This window comes from Diabrotica virgifera, chromosome 3, assembly GCF_917563875.1.
Source record: "Diabrotica virgifera virgifera chromosome 3, PGI_DIABVI_V3a".
Taxonomy (NCBI): Eukaryota; Metazoa; Arthropoda; class Insecta; order Coleoptera; family Chrysomelidae; genus Diabrotica; species Diabrotica virgifera.
Genome location: NC_065445.1, coordinates 33,189,109 through 33,203,357, shown reverse-complemented (window position 1 = coordinate 33,203,357; position 14,249 = coordinate 33,189,109). Strand labels below are relative to the sequence as shown.

Below are 14,249 nucleotides of genomic sequence, written 5' to 3'. Positions count from 1 at the left end.
TTAATTTGGAATAACTTTTGTGTTTATAAACATTTTTTAATTTATTACTTGAATTTAGAAAATCTCATTTTAAAGAGCAAGTATTTTCAAGATAATCACATTGTAATTTTCATAATATTGTAATTGAAATGAATGAGTAAAGTCGCCTTTTTTGCTTAAATGTTATTAAAAACCATGAGGCAGTAAAAATTTCGACACCCACAATAGGATATTGATTATGTATTTTAGAAAAGAACTACAACGTTAACGGGGTTTTATTGTTTTATATAGTCAACGGACCTCTAAATATGAAAAACCCGCGGAGTGCTACCATTTAAAAGGGTGCGTTTTTTAGAAAGGGGCGAACTAGGGTGAGTTCTACGCACTTTTGGTACAAACACGTCTACAGGAAAATTGTTCCAGGTTAAATTTACTCTCGAAACGTCACATTTTAAAGTCAAAAATATTTTTTCTTACAAACACATATTCAAAAGAAAAGCAAGAAACACGAAAGATAGCAATTTTGTTTTTTGCCCCATAACTTTTTTCTGCCACGGGGATATAGGTATAGGCAGGCATTTCTTTACAGAAAAAAATTTCCATCCTTCCTCTTTAAAGTAGCGTTTGGTAAAAGTCTTTATGATTTATAGTTTCCAAAATATGATTTTTCAAATTTCGCTATTTTCCTTGTTACTTCTCAAACATTGTTCTGTAACTTTTTTCTACATAGCTTTAGGTGATGTAATGTTGCATTTAATAGGAAGAAAAGTCAATTATCTTTAAAATAGTCTATTGTAGAAGGCTGTATGGCTATTTTTAAGCAATATATGGTTGTTCAAAATTTTTATACTTTTAATGATTTTGGATATATTTTACGATTATTCTTAAATTTCCCATTATAACTTTTTTTATTATATATTTAGGTATACATTGTACAATAAAAAATAAAGCTTATTTTCTTTGCTTTTTTAAAATGGTGTATTGTAAAAAATTCTAGGACTATTTTTAAACAAGATATGCTTTATCAAAATGTCACATATTCACATGCAATAGGTCCCACTAAGTTGGAACCATATGGAAAACTTTTTTATTATTAACTTTATGAAAAAAAATTATCCTTTATAAAATGCTCTGCGTAGTCTTAAACCTAAGATGCGATCATCAGATATAAAATTTTATGAATAGTGTACGAGGTATGTTAAAAAATATGAATTTCGCTCAAGAGTAAAGTACCTTTATATTTTACAATATCGAAAAGTATTATTAAGGAAAGTTATTTGGAATTAAAAATTATGTTATAATATGCAATTACACTCTTCTAATTAAAAAAAATTTAAAATTTTTCTCAAAATACGGACACCCTTGGATATCCTATGGATGTCTTATTTAAAAATAGTCCTAGAATTTTTTCCAATACACCATTTTAAAGTAAAAAAAAGGCTTTTTTTGTTCCACAATGTAATTACCTAAATGTACAAGAAAAAAGTCATAATGAGAAATTTAAAAAATAATTATTAAAATATCAAAAATCATTAAAAGTATAAAAGCTTGAAAAATCATAACTTGCGCTAAAAGAGCCGTATATCCTTACACAGTAGGCCATTTTAAAGGTAACTGACTTCTCTTTCTATTAAATGTACCATTGTATACATATATGTACCTAGAGATGCGTAGAAAAAAGTTACGGAACAATGTTTGCGAAATAATGGAGAGAATGGCCCAAAAATGCTGTGAGCGGCGAACTTTGAAAAATCCTATTTAAGAAACTATAAATCCTAGAGACTTTTATCAAACTTTATTTTAAAGAGGAAGGACGGTAGTTATTTTTCGCTGAAGCAATGCGTATACCTATATCCCTGTGGAAAAAACTTATGGGGCAAAAAACAAACTTGATTTTATTCGTGTTTTTTCTTGCTTTTCTTTTGAATATATTTTTGTAAAAAAAAATATTTTTCACTTTAAAATGTGATATTTGGATAGTAAATTTAACCTGGAACAATTTCCCTGTAGACGTGTTTGTACCAAAAGTGCATAGAACTCACCCTAATTCACCATGTGCCTAGGGACTAATTCACGCCTTTCTCAAAACCGCAATAATTTAAATGGTAGCACTCCGCGGTTTTTTCACATTTAGAGGTCCATTGACAATATGAGACAATAAAATTCCGTTAACGTTGTAGTTCCTTTTAGCCCTCTTATTTTGAACATAATCAATAGCCTACAAGATGGTACGCCATTTATATTGACTTCCCCAGATATTCGAGTTGAAAAATAGCGGGCAGTAATTTTTCGATTTTTTAGTGCTTTTTGGCTTTGTTTCCTAGGGTAATAGGTACAATTTATATTTTACCTGTGCCCTTGCTAAATTTAAACTTCCAGCAGCCCTTTAAAAATTGAGCATAATTTAACAAATACAATTAATTGGTGAATCCGATGCGTACGAAAAAGTCATCGAAGTGGGTCATACACACGTACTTGCTCGTCTCCAATCCTAATCCCCCCTCGAAGAGAGTTTTATTTCGAAGAAGACGGTACCGCGCTTATATAAACACACATTTCACAACCTGTTTGAAATTTGTAATCGTATTTTCTCAGCATCCAGTTTAATATAAAGGTAAGAGTGAAAGTTAAAAGTGAATTTTGTATCACGGTTTATTCTGTCGCTAATAGTGATTCAATTTTGTCACGTAAGGTAGGAAGCATTTTAGGCACTAAGTATACAGTTCCTTCGTGAACTTTTTTTTTGTTGGGGTTTTTAAAAATAAATTTATTTTATTAAAAATTTGAATTATCACTTCATAAATATTATTTTAATTATCTTCTATATGCTACATCACCTAGACGTTTTTAATTCTGCTTTAAAATGTTTAAAATTACAAAGTAAAATGTTTGAATTGCTAGTTTTATATATTTTAACTGTAGGTACCTACTACTTCCTTCTTTTATTTTTTCGTAAACACTTTAACTCTTTTAAGAGTTTTAAGATTCAATTAGCTATACACTTTTGATTGTTTTCTAGTACCTTTCCTTCTGGATTCTTTTCTAGTACCTTTTCCTGTTAGATACTTTCAGTTGAGATCTACACACGTAAGATCCTAACTTTCTTCAACCGAATCTGAGATTCATTTTCTAGGGTTGTGTGGTTGTAAATGATTGTAAATATGAGTGTCTAACCAGCACCTCCCTGATGATTTTTAAACATCTTCTCTTAAAGTCTAATTCGTTGTCATTGTTCATACTTCTGCTTCATATAGGGTAGTATTCTGCGATATGTTCTGAAAGCACATTTTTTGTTTTCTTTGGTTATAATGTTGTTCCCTATCACTTCATGGAGTGCTTTCGTGGCTTGTTTTTCCCGTGTTATTGTCATTTCTATATATTTTATACAAGTACCATCTCGGCATCATCCACCGATGATGGTACCATCTCGGTACCATCATTGACCCTATATACTTAAAAGTCTTTCAATTCTTAATAGTCTCTTCTAACTTGAGTCCCCATAGCTCATAGCTCATTTCTTCCTTTAATTTTCTTATCACATAGGTATTTCATGTATCTCTGTCTTGTGCAAAAATGATTTGGTCATTATACCATAACAAATACAGTCTCTTGTACTGGTATGCCAGTACAAGAAACTTTGTTTGTTATGGTACAGTAACCTCTTGTACTGTCTCTATTATCTTGTACTGGTATACCTATTTTCCACATTTTCTATAAAATTTTTTCAAAGTCTATGTATGTTAAAAAGTGTAGGTGATGGAAGAAATGCCTATTTGAGGCTTTTTGTAACGATGATTGTTTTTGTTATTTCATTCCTTAACTTTATTTATACCTATCAGTTAATCGCTTAATATAACCGCTAGAATATTTAACATGTTAATTTCCCCAAAAAGATTAAATGCGGGGTTATAACAGCAAATCTATTTCTAAGATTTAAATCTAAAGATTTATAATCTATTAAATCTAAGATTTAAATTAGAGCTAGAGGGTCAAATAATGAAACAAGTCATTAAGTTTAAATATCTAGGCATTACACTATATAGCTACGGAAAGCTCGAAACAGAAGTGGAAAATTAAGTGAATAACGGAAACAGAGGCGCAGGTTGCCTGAATGAAACAATATGGAGAAATAAAAATATCGAAAAATAAGTGAAAGGCAGAATTTTCAAAACAGTCATCAGACTAATAATAACATACGCAGCAGAAACACGACCTGATACAGAAAGCACAAGAAGAATTTTAGAAAGAGTAGAGATGAAAACCCTTCGAAAAATCGATGGTACGACACTATGAAATAGAGATGGAAGTGCAGATATACGACGTAGATGCAAGTTAGACAACATTAATAACTGGATAAAAAACAGAAGAGTAGAATGGAACGACCACATAAGCCGAATGACAACAAATAGCGTAGTAAGGACGGCGAGAGACGGTTCCCCAATACGAAGACGATCAGTGGGAGGACCACGAAAAGGATGGAATGACAACTTACTGGAGGTACAATAAAAACGACAGAGTCATGTCTACACAAAAAGAAGGAGAAGAAGAAGAACTTTATTTATACCTGTTTCTTTATGCAGTCTGTATTGGCTCTTTTATATTCAATTTCAGACCGTATAATTGTCTTACTTATTCTATTATAAGAGACATTAAAATAAGTCCTTTCATACTGTCCTTAAGTTGTTAAGTCTTTTTTTCACCCACTAGAATACATACCGTCTTCCACGTCAAATACGACATTTTCGAAAATTTGTTCTGAGTACATATATTAGAAAGAAGAGGGGATAATATATATCCCTAGCGTACTCCGCGTTGTTTGCATACAGAATTTGCTCTCTATTCCAATGCTTGTTGTTTGATTGTAGTATACCGGGTGTCCACTTATATTTTCCCCCATTTTAACTGTCTTTAACTTCTAAACGGCTTAAGATAGAAATATGCGGTTTTCGTAATGTTTTATTTTAGTAAAAGTTTTGTTTGAATGGATTGAGTTTTTTATATCGCTTTCAATTACGAAAAAAAAAATGGTGGATTTTTGAAAAAGCTTTGTTGACTTTTTTTAATAGAACACCCAGTATATTTTTTTGTAAATTGAAAGAACGGTCATTCACCTATCCACCGTTATAAAGTTTTTTAAAATCGGTTGTCAAATGACTGAGTACTTTTTAAAATGAGAGGTGCGACGTGGATATCACATAACTAGGTACATAACATTACTAAGCAAATTGATATTATCTTATGTGATTTCCACATTACATCTTTCATTTTAAAAATGAATTGCTCAGTCATTTAACAACCAATTTTAAAAAACTTTATATCGCTGGATAGGTAAATGACCGTTCGTTCAATTTACAAAAAAATATACTGGGTGTTTCAATACAAAAAGTCAACATCGTTTTTTTTGAAAAATCCGCCATTTTTTATTTAAAAGCGATATAAGAAATTCAATCCATCCAAACATAAACTTTTACTAAAATAAAACATTTCAGCGAAAACCGCATATTTCTATCTTGAGTCGTTTAGAAGTTATAGTCAGTTATAATTTGGGGAAAATATAAGTGGACACCCGGTATAATATGTTTTTAATGATTCTAATATATTTATCACCTACACCAACTTCTTTACTTATGGATATCAGTTTATCATGTTATATTCTATCAAAAGCTATTTGGTAGTTTATGAAATATGTATACACCACAGTTAACATCTCTGCATCTTTGAAAGAGAACGTGAATGGTAAATAGAGCCTTTCGTTGCTTCTGGTCACGTTAGATGAAAAAATGAAAACTATATTGGACAAAGGATAGAACTATTAGAAAGTAATTGAATAAGAGATAGAATAAAAACTACGAGAAGATGGATGGACTGTGTGGCAGCAAACTTAAGGGGAATATAATGAAATGAATGAAGAAAATGAAGAAATAGATGAAGAATACACGATGGACACAAATGACTGGCAAAGAAGAGTAAGGAACAGAGACCCCTGAAAAGTAAAAAGCGGAGTAAAAAGAAGAAGAAGAAGTAATTATTGCTTTTTCTTGATTATCTGTTAAATATCCAACTTTCGTTAGTCTTTACAAAGCAGCTGTCCCTTTATTTTTTTTTATGGAAATTGGACTTGTTCTGTTTTTAGACTAATTGCTTTATTGTTTATAGTTTTCTACTGCAAAATTTTTTGGCGTCTTTACTGAATTTCTTTGTCGATTGTGTATAACGCTAAAGGTTTAAGAAAGGTTTTAGAACCCTTAGCGTTGCGGCGCTTTTTCATCATATATCTAGAATTACGTCTGCCATCCATATTTTTTGTGATTATAGGTATTGCTCTAATACAGTTGCATGGACTTAATGTAGTAAATACATAAAGTTCCTGCTCTATGGAGCTCGCTTCCTCGTGTTTAGTGAGAGTCTTGTATATGTTATTGGATTTGGCCTTTCAGATTTTCATTCATTAAAATCTCTGCATTATATTTTTTCTGAATATTTGTTTTTTTAACTTGCTTTAGTTTAAATAGTATTGAGCCAAAAAGTGGTGCAATTTAATATTAGCTCCTGGAATAGCTCCTGGCTTCACCGAGAATAGAATAGAATTTATGAATTTCTTAGATTTTTAGCAATGCTTCTTGTTTTCCCTGCTGCTTTCTTCTTTCTTTGTCGCATTGGCTATGTTAGCTTTAGTAATTTCCATTATACAGGGTGCTAGTAAATAAGTATGAAACACTTCAAGGGGTAAAACTTTACATGAAAAAATAATGGCAGTTTGCTCTATAAACATATGTCCGCAAATGCTTTGTTTCCGAGATACAGGGTGTTGAAATTTTTATTTCAAACTGCCAATCTGTTTATTGCTCTAAGACCGGTTGAGATATGAAAATTACATTTGGTGGGTTTCAAGAGGTAGTTATTGCGCATTTTTTGGCAAACAAATAACAATTTTATATTCATCATTGGCGCGCCTACGGGTAATGGTCTGAATTAAAAAAAATGGTACGCCACTGAGATATTTCAAATTAAAAATTATTTTTGTATTCCACGTTTAATTTATGAAAAAAAACCTTTCTTGTATTTTTTTCCTATGGTGCACCGTTTTTATGTGAAAAAATAAAACATCTTCGAGCGTATTCTTCATTTCTTAACACATTATCAAGAACTCTCCAATATAATAATACCAAAGTAGAACAATAACAGAAAATATTACTAAAAAGATTTTAACTAGGTGCAAAGCTACAACAAATGTTCAAATTATCTCCTTTAAAGGTGACATATTGATTTTATATTCACCATTGGCGCCCGTACAGGTAATGGTCTGAATTTCTTAAAGAAATAATAGTACGCCACTGAGAAACGTCAAATTAAAAATAATTTTTCAATTCCTCAAAAAATCATGCTTGTCTTTTTTTCATATGCGGCGCCGTTTTTATACAAAAAAATAAAACATCTTAACGCTTACAAATTATTCGAGGTAGATTCCATATGCATAGAAACACCCGTGTTGAGCTGCCCCCCCCCCCCACTTGCAAAAATTAAAAAACAAATAGCCCTGATTTATGAGCTATTTATGAGCTCTCATATTCCGCAAACTAAAAATTTTGAGCTCGTTCCACTGAGCAGGAATTTAATACCCTAGTGGGGGGGCTGATTCAGCCCCCCCCCCCACTACTTAAAAATAGGAATATTGAATCGGTTTTTACGGCAGAATTACGAGCTATTTATGAGCTCTTGAAATTATATAGTTTCGATTTTTGAGCTCATCCCCTTCACCCCCAAACAACCCTTTAATTGATTTAACTTAAGAGAAAGATGCTGAGAAAACTTAAAATATATCGTATTGCGGATATAATTCATATAGCTTATATACTCTAAGAATAAACTATTAAATCAAGAGCATTTCGATTATTGAGCTACAACCCCTTCGCAAGAAAACCACCCTATCTTCCCGGCTTAAGAGAAAGTTGTACTTAAAATGCATTAAACTAATTATTTGGCGACTACATATCATTTAATAATTTATAAGCTTCCAAATTACGCGCATTTAGATCAGTAGATTGCAATTTATTTTGTATAGTGCAGTCACTGAAGGTAAAAATCAACGATTACCTTCAATTTCGGTGAACCTTCATCGATTTTCACGAAAATTGGTCAGTAGTTAGAGGATACGTCAAGAAACAAAGGTGACATGGTACCACCTTGCGCCTTTACCCTGAGGGTGGATACCGCCCCTTCTCGGGGGTGAAAATTATTTTATAAAAAATAAATACACAAATCAATAAAAGAACAAATTAAAAGCAAAATTTATTATATAAAGTTAATAAAATAAGTCAATACTTTTTAAGTTATTAAAGATCAAAGATTTTAATTATTTGTGAAAAAAATGCATGTTTTGAAAAGGTTTTTTGTAAATCAGTGAAAAACTTTAAGTTTTTACAAAAAAGGTAATAGTAGTTTAATTCGTATAGCTTATATTCTAAGAATAAACTCTTAAATCACGCGTCTTTCGATTATAGAGCTACAACCCCTTCGCAAGAAAACGACCCCATATTCCCGGCTTAAGAGAGAGTTGTTCTTAAAATAATTTAAATTAATTATTTGGCGACTACATATCGTTTAATAATCTATAAGCTTGCAAAATATACGCATCTCAATTATTGAATTGCCATTTTCTTTCTATAGTGCAGTCACTGAAGGTAAAAATCAACTAGTACCTTCGATTTCGGTAAATCTCCATTTATTTTCACGAATTGACAATAACAACAGGTTTTAGCCTGGGGTATATGTCACCCCTTCTCGGGAGTGAAAATTACTTTATTAAAAATAACCCCACAAATCGAGAGAGGGACAAATTGTAAGCAAAATTTGTTATATAATGTGATTAAAATAAATCAATACTTTTTGAGTTATTAAAGATCAAATATTTTAATTTTTGGAAATAAAATGCATGCTTTAGAGCGATTTTTCATAAATGACTCAAAAACTGTAAGTTTTTACAAAAAAGTTTTCATCACTAAAATTGAAGCTAATAAAAAATATAATAAATTGCTTACTTGAAAAACCCTTTAATGTTAATTTAAAGTAAGTTATTGGTAATTAAATGTATATTTTTTTCCGCGACTGTTAAAATCTAAGGGTTCAAGCTTAAATAACGGGAAAGAGATGCATTTTATAACACTTAGGTACTAAATACTTGTCAAAGTACTTAGAAATACCTATGAAAAATAAGATGCAGAAAAAGTTGATAGTATCAAAATCCGCTCACCAATTTTCGTGAAAATGAATGGAGATTTACCGAAAACGAAGGTACTAGTTGATTTTTACCTTCAGTGACTGCACTATAGAAAGAAAATGGCAATTCAATAATTGAGATGCGTATATTTTGCAAGCTCATAAATTATTAAACGATTGTAGTCGCCAAATAATTAATTTAAATTATTTTAAGAACAACTCCCTCTTAAGCCGGGAATATGGGGTCGTTTTCTTGCGAAGGGGTTGTAGCTCTATAATCGAAGGACGCGTGATTTAAGAGTTTATTCTTAGAATATAAGCTATACGAATTAAACTACTATTAACTTTTTTGTAAAAACTTAAAGTTTTTCAGTGATTTACAAAAAACCTTTTCAAAACATGCATTTTTTTCACAAATAATTAAAATCTTTGATCTTTAATAACTTAAAAAGTATTGACTTATTTTATTAACTTTATATAATAAATTTTGCTTTTAATTTGTTCTTTTATTGATTTGTGCATTTATTTTTTATAAAATAATTTTCACCCCCGAGAAGGGGCGGTATCCACCCTCAGGGTAAAGGCGCAAGGTGGTACCATGTCACCTTTGTTTCTTGACGTATCCTCTAACCACTGACCAATTTTCGTGAAAATCGATGAAGGTTCACCGAAATTGAAGGTAATCGTTGATTTTTACCTTCAGTGACTGCACTATACAAAACAAATTGCAATTTACTGATCTAAATGTGCGTAATTTGGAAGCTTATAAATTATTAAATGATATGTAGTCGCCAAATAATTAGTTTAACGCATTTTAAATACAACTTTCTCTTAAGCTGGGAAGATAGGGTGGTTTTCTGGCGAAGGGGTTGTAGCTCAATAATCGAAATGCTCTTGATTTAATAGTTTATTCTTAGAGTATATAAGCTATAGGAATTATATTCGCAATGCGATATATTTTAAGTTTTCTCAGCATCTTTCTCTTAAGTTAAATCAATTAAAGGGTTGTTTGGGGGTGAAGGGGATGAGCTCAAAAATCGAAACTATATAATTTCAAGAGCTCATAAATAGCTCGTAATTCTGCCGCAAAAACCGATTCAATATTCCTATTTTTAAGTAGTGCGGGGGGGGGGGGGGCTCAGCCCCCCCCCCGCACTAGGGTATTAAATTCCTGCTCAGTGGAACGAGCTCAAAATTTTTAGTTTGCGGAATATGAGAGCTCATAAATAGCTCATAAATCAGGGCTATTTGTTTTTTAATTTTTGCAAGTGGGGGGGGGGCAGCTCAACACGGGTCATAGAAACTTATTTCAAATACTTTGTAAACGTTGAGATATTTTATTTTTTTTGCATAAAAACGGCGCCTCATATGAAAAAAAGACGAAAACGATTTTTTGTCGTAAATTTAACGAGAAATTCAAAAATGATTTTTAATTTGACATATCCCAGTGGCGTACTATTTTTTCTTTAAAAAATTCGGGCAATTACCCGTACGCGCGCCAATGGTGAATATAAAATTACTCTGTCACCTTTAAAGGAGGTAAATTTAAACATTTGTTGTAGCCTTGCACATAGTTAAAATCTTTTTAGAAATATTTTCTGTTATTGTTCTAGTTTGGCATTATTATATTGGAGAGTTCTTGATAATGTATTACGAAATGAAAAATATGCGCGAAGATGTTTTATTTTTTTGCATAAGAACGGTGCACCATATGAAAACAAGACAAGAAAGATTCTTTATCATAAATTAAACGTGGAATACAAAAATAATTTTTAATTTGAAATATCTCAGTAACGTACTATTTTTCTCTTCAAAAAATTCATACCATTACCCGTAGGCGCGCCAATGATGAATATAAAATTGTTATTTGTTTGCCAAAAAATGCGCAATAACTACCTCTTGAAACCCACCAAATTTAATTTTCATAGTTTAAAAGTTCTTAGAACAATAAAAAAATTCGCAGTTTGAAAAAAAAAATTCAACACCCCGTATCTTGGAAACGAAGCATTTGCGGACATACGTTTATAGAGCAAACTGTCATTATTTTTTCATGTAAACTTACCCCCTTAAAGTTTTCCATACTTATTTACTAACACCCTGTATATTATACAAAAAGAAAAAATGAGCTGGTAACTACAATAAAAACAGCCAAAATCGAATACCTCTGTCACATCATGGGAAGAAAAACGAGGACCATGAAGGCGAAACATTTCCTGGCTGAAAAATCTACGTAAGTGGTTCAACAAAACAACCACAAATATTTTCAAAGCAGCAGTGTACAAAGTACAGATTGTCATGATGGTCTCCAGCATCCGAAACGGATAGGTACTACAAGAAAAAGAAGACTCTTATTGATATTATTGCTGGTTGGAATTTTTGATAGGAGTTCATTTTGTAATCTGGTTTGATATAAATTCTCTTTAATATGTGAAATTTTTACATTTCTTGGACCCAAATTATTTTACTTATGTGTAGTGTATTCCATCTAACTAGTGCTATTATTGTAGATAAAGTAAAAGCTACTTTCAAAAGATTCTCAGATCTTACCGAATTAGGATTCGTTTTATTAAACATTTGGTATATCCTATAAGCCAAAATAATCAACAAGCAATTATCTATGCATGCGTTATTTATGTTAGCTGTATCTATTGTATGATTAAACTGGTTAATTGTACATTTATAAATAAGTCAAGTGAGAGAACACGATCTGATAATAATAGTGAGGGAATAATAATTATAGCTTAACTACTATATTTACTACTTTACGCTGAATGATGCTTTGTGATGCAAAATCTTGTTTATAATATTTAAATAAAGCAGTGTTTTCTGAAAATGTGTCTTTATGGCTTTTTAAAGATTTTTGGGAATAATAAAATAAAAGTAACTATCCCAGTGATTGGCTGTATACCATAGTTTAAAAAAACTGATAATGAAGTAAAAAACTTATTCTGTATAATGGTATATTTTCTATTAAAAACGATCACCCAAATGGATTATAAAGCTTCAAAATTATTTTCGATCCAGCCAGATCATCATCATAGGCCTGGATCCCTCGTACAAAAAAAAGTTTATTAATAGCAAACTGAAAATTTGTTAATAGCATAACGGTTTCTAGTCGGACAAACTTGGATGTATGGAAACACTGGAACAGGGGAAGTTTTAATTGTGGAACAGGTTACAGGTTTCGAACGGCAGACTACGAAAACGTCCCATGTATTTTGTCGGACAGAACTTCCAATTGGTTTGTTAACCTTTCATTAAACTCTCATACAAAAATCAGACTGCTATTTATCACCAACATCATTCAATTTGACATGTTCTACGTGTCGGACTTATTAAAATGCCCAACATATTTGTTGAAAAAAAATGTTTTCATATATTATATAAAGTTTTCTATTGAATAAACTTAAAAACAGCCTGCTAGTTTGCACAATCATAAATTTGTCAGGTTGACACGTTCCACAATTAAAATTACGTTTCACAATTAAAACTTCTTCTGTTCCAGTATTCCCATGCATCAAAATTTGTCCAACTAGACACCGTTAGCTATTAACAAATTTTCAGCTTGCTATTAATAAACTTTTTTTGGTACGCGGGATCCAGGTCTATCAGTGAAGCATCTTGATGGTAATAGAAACTAGCCACATATTTATTTGTAAAAACTTTTAAATTGCTTTATGATGGTGATACAATATTCACTTTAAAGGAACATACTTGTCAATTTAACAATTGATAAAACCCAACTAAACCAACTATTATCTATTTGTCTGGGTCATGTTTAGTATGTTCTATTAGCCTTGCGACATCCAATATTGGACATAGGGCTCCCCTTCGCTCCTCCATCTTTCTCTATCCTGAGCCATGTGCATACATTTTGAGCCGGCTTGGTGTTTTAGGTCATCTACCCATCTCATCTGTGGTCTCCCTCTCTTTCGTTTTTATGTCCATGGTCTCCACTCTGTAATAATTTTATTCCATCTTTCGTCTTTTTGCCTAGCAGTGTGACCAGCGAATTTCCATTTTAGTTTAGCTGTTTGACGAGTAGCATCCTTAACTTTGTGATATTTCTTACCCAGGAATTCCTTTTTCTATCTGACAGTCTTATATTGATCATTTCTCTTTCCATTCGCTTTTGTGAACGTCCATGTTTGACATCCATATGTAAGGACCGGAAGAATATATTAGTGGTAGAGTTTCGCTTTTATATATTGAGCGTATTTTTTATTCTTCAATATGAAGCTGAGCTTACCAGACGAGGCCCACGCTAACTTCGTTCGTCTCTTTATTTCTGCTTCTATTCAATTTTAAACAAGCTATAAAAGAACTGAAAAACGGTAGGTCTCCAGGACCAGGGGATATCCCAGCCGAACTAATAAAATGTGGATCACAAAAATTGTTTGAAACCGTCACTTGGTGCATAAATCAATTTATAAATGGTTCTCCCGTACCCGACGAGTAGAAAATTGCTTATATTTCGTCGATCCATAAGAAAGGAGATAAGCTTAAATGTGAAAACTATAGAGGGATATCAGTGACTAGTACATTCAGCCGTTTGTATGGACGAATAATTAGAGACCGCATTGAGAAGGAGTACAAAGACCAAGAGGAAGAAGAACAATCCGGTTTTCGAACAGGAAGAAGCTGTACTGATAATATCTTCTGCCTCAAACAACTAATAGAAAAAAAATTAAGCACAAATCAAGAAACCCACCTCATGTTTATTGACTTGCAGAAGGCGTACGATACAGTTCCTGTAAACAAACTCTGGAACGTGTTACGACAGACGAATATTAGTGTCACCTTAATAAAAGCCTTAAGAAATTTGTATGAAGGGTCAACATCACAAATAAAAACTGGAAACAGATTATCGCAAAGCTTCCTGGTTAATAAAGGTCTACGTCAGGGGTGCTGTGTATCACCGACCTTATTTAAAATATATGTTGCAAAAGCATTGAAAGAGTGGAAACGAAAATGCAGAGGCATGGGCGTAGTGCTTGGAGAGATTTGCTTATATACATTGCAGTTTGCTGATGACCAGGTTGTTATAGCAAACG

At 32.0% G+C, this 14,249-nt stretch overlaps 1 protein-coding gene across 2 annotated transcripts in view; it reads left to right on the top strand.

Annotated features, from left to right (window-relative positions):
- Positions 1-2,462: 2,462 nt before the first annotated feature.
- The window catches only part of LOC114329826 (uncharacterized), a 51,580-nt gene continuing 39,793 nt past the window's right edge, over positions 2,463-14,249 (top strand). Inside the window, exon 1 of one of the 2 annotated variants that reach the window (XM_028279072.2) lies at positions 2,463-2,593. The gene's annotated coding sequence lies outside the window, so the exon portion shown is untranslated. Of the gene's footprint in view, positions 2,672-14,249 lie in introns of both variants that reach the window. The other variant, XM_028279073.2, reaches the window with a different exon arrangement.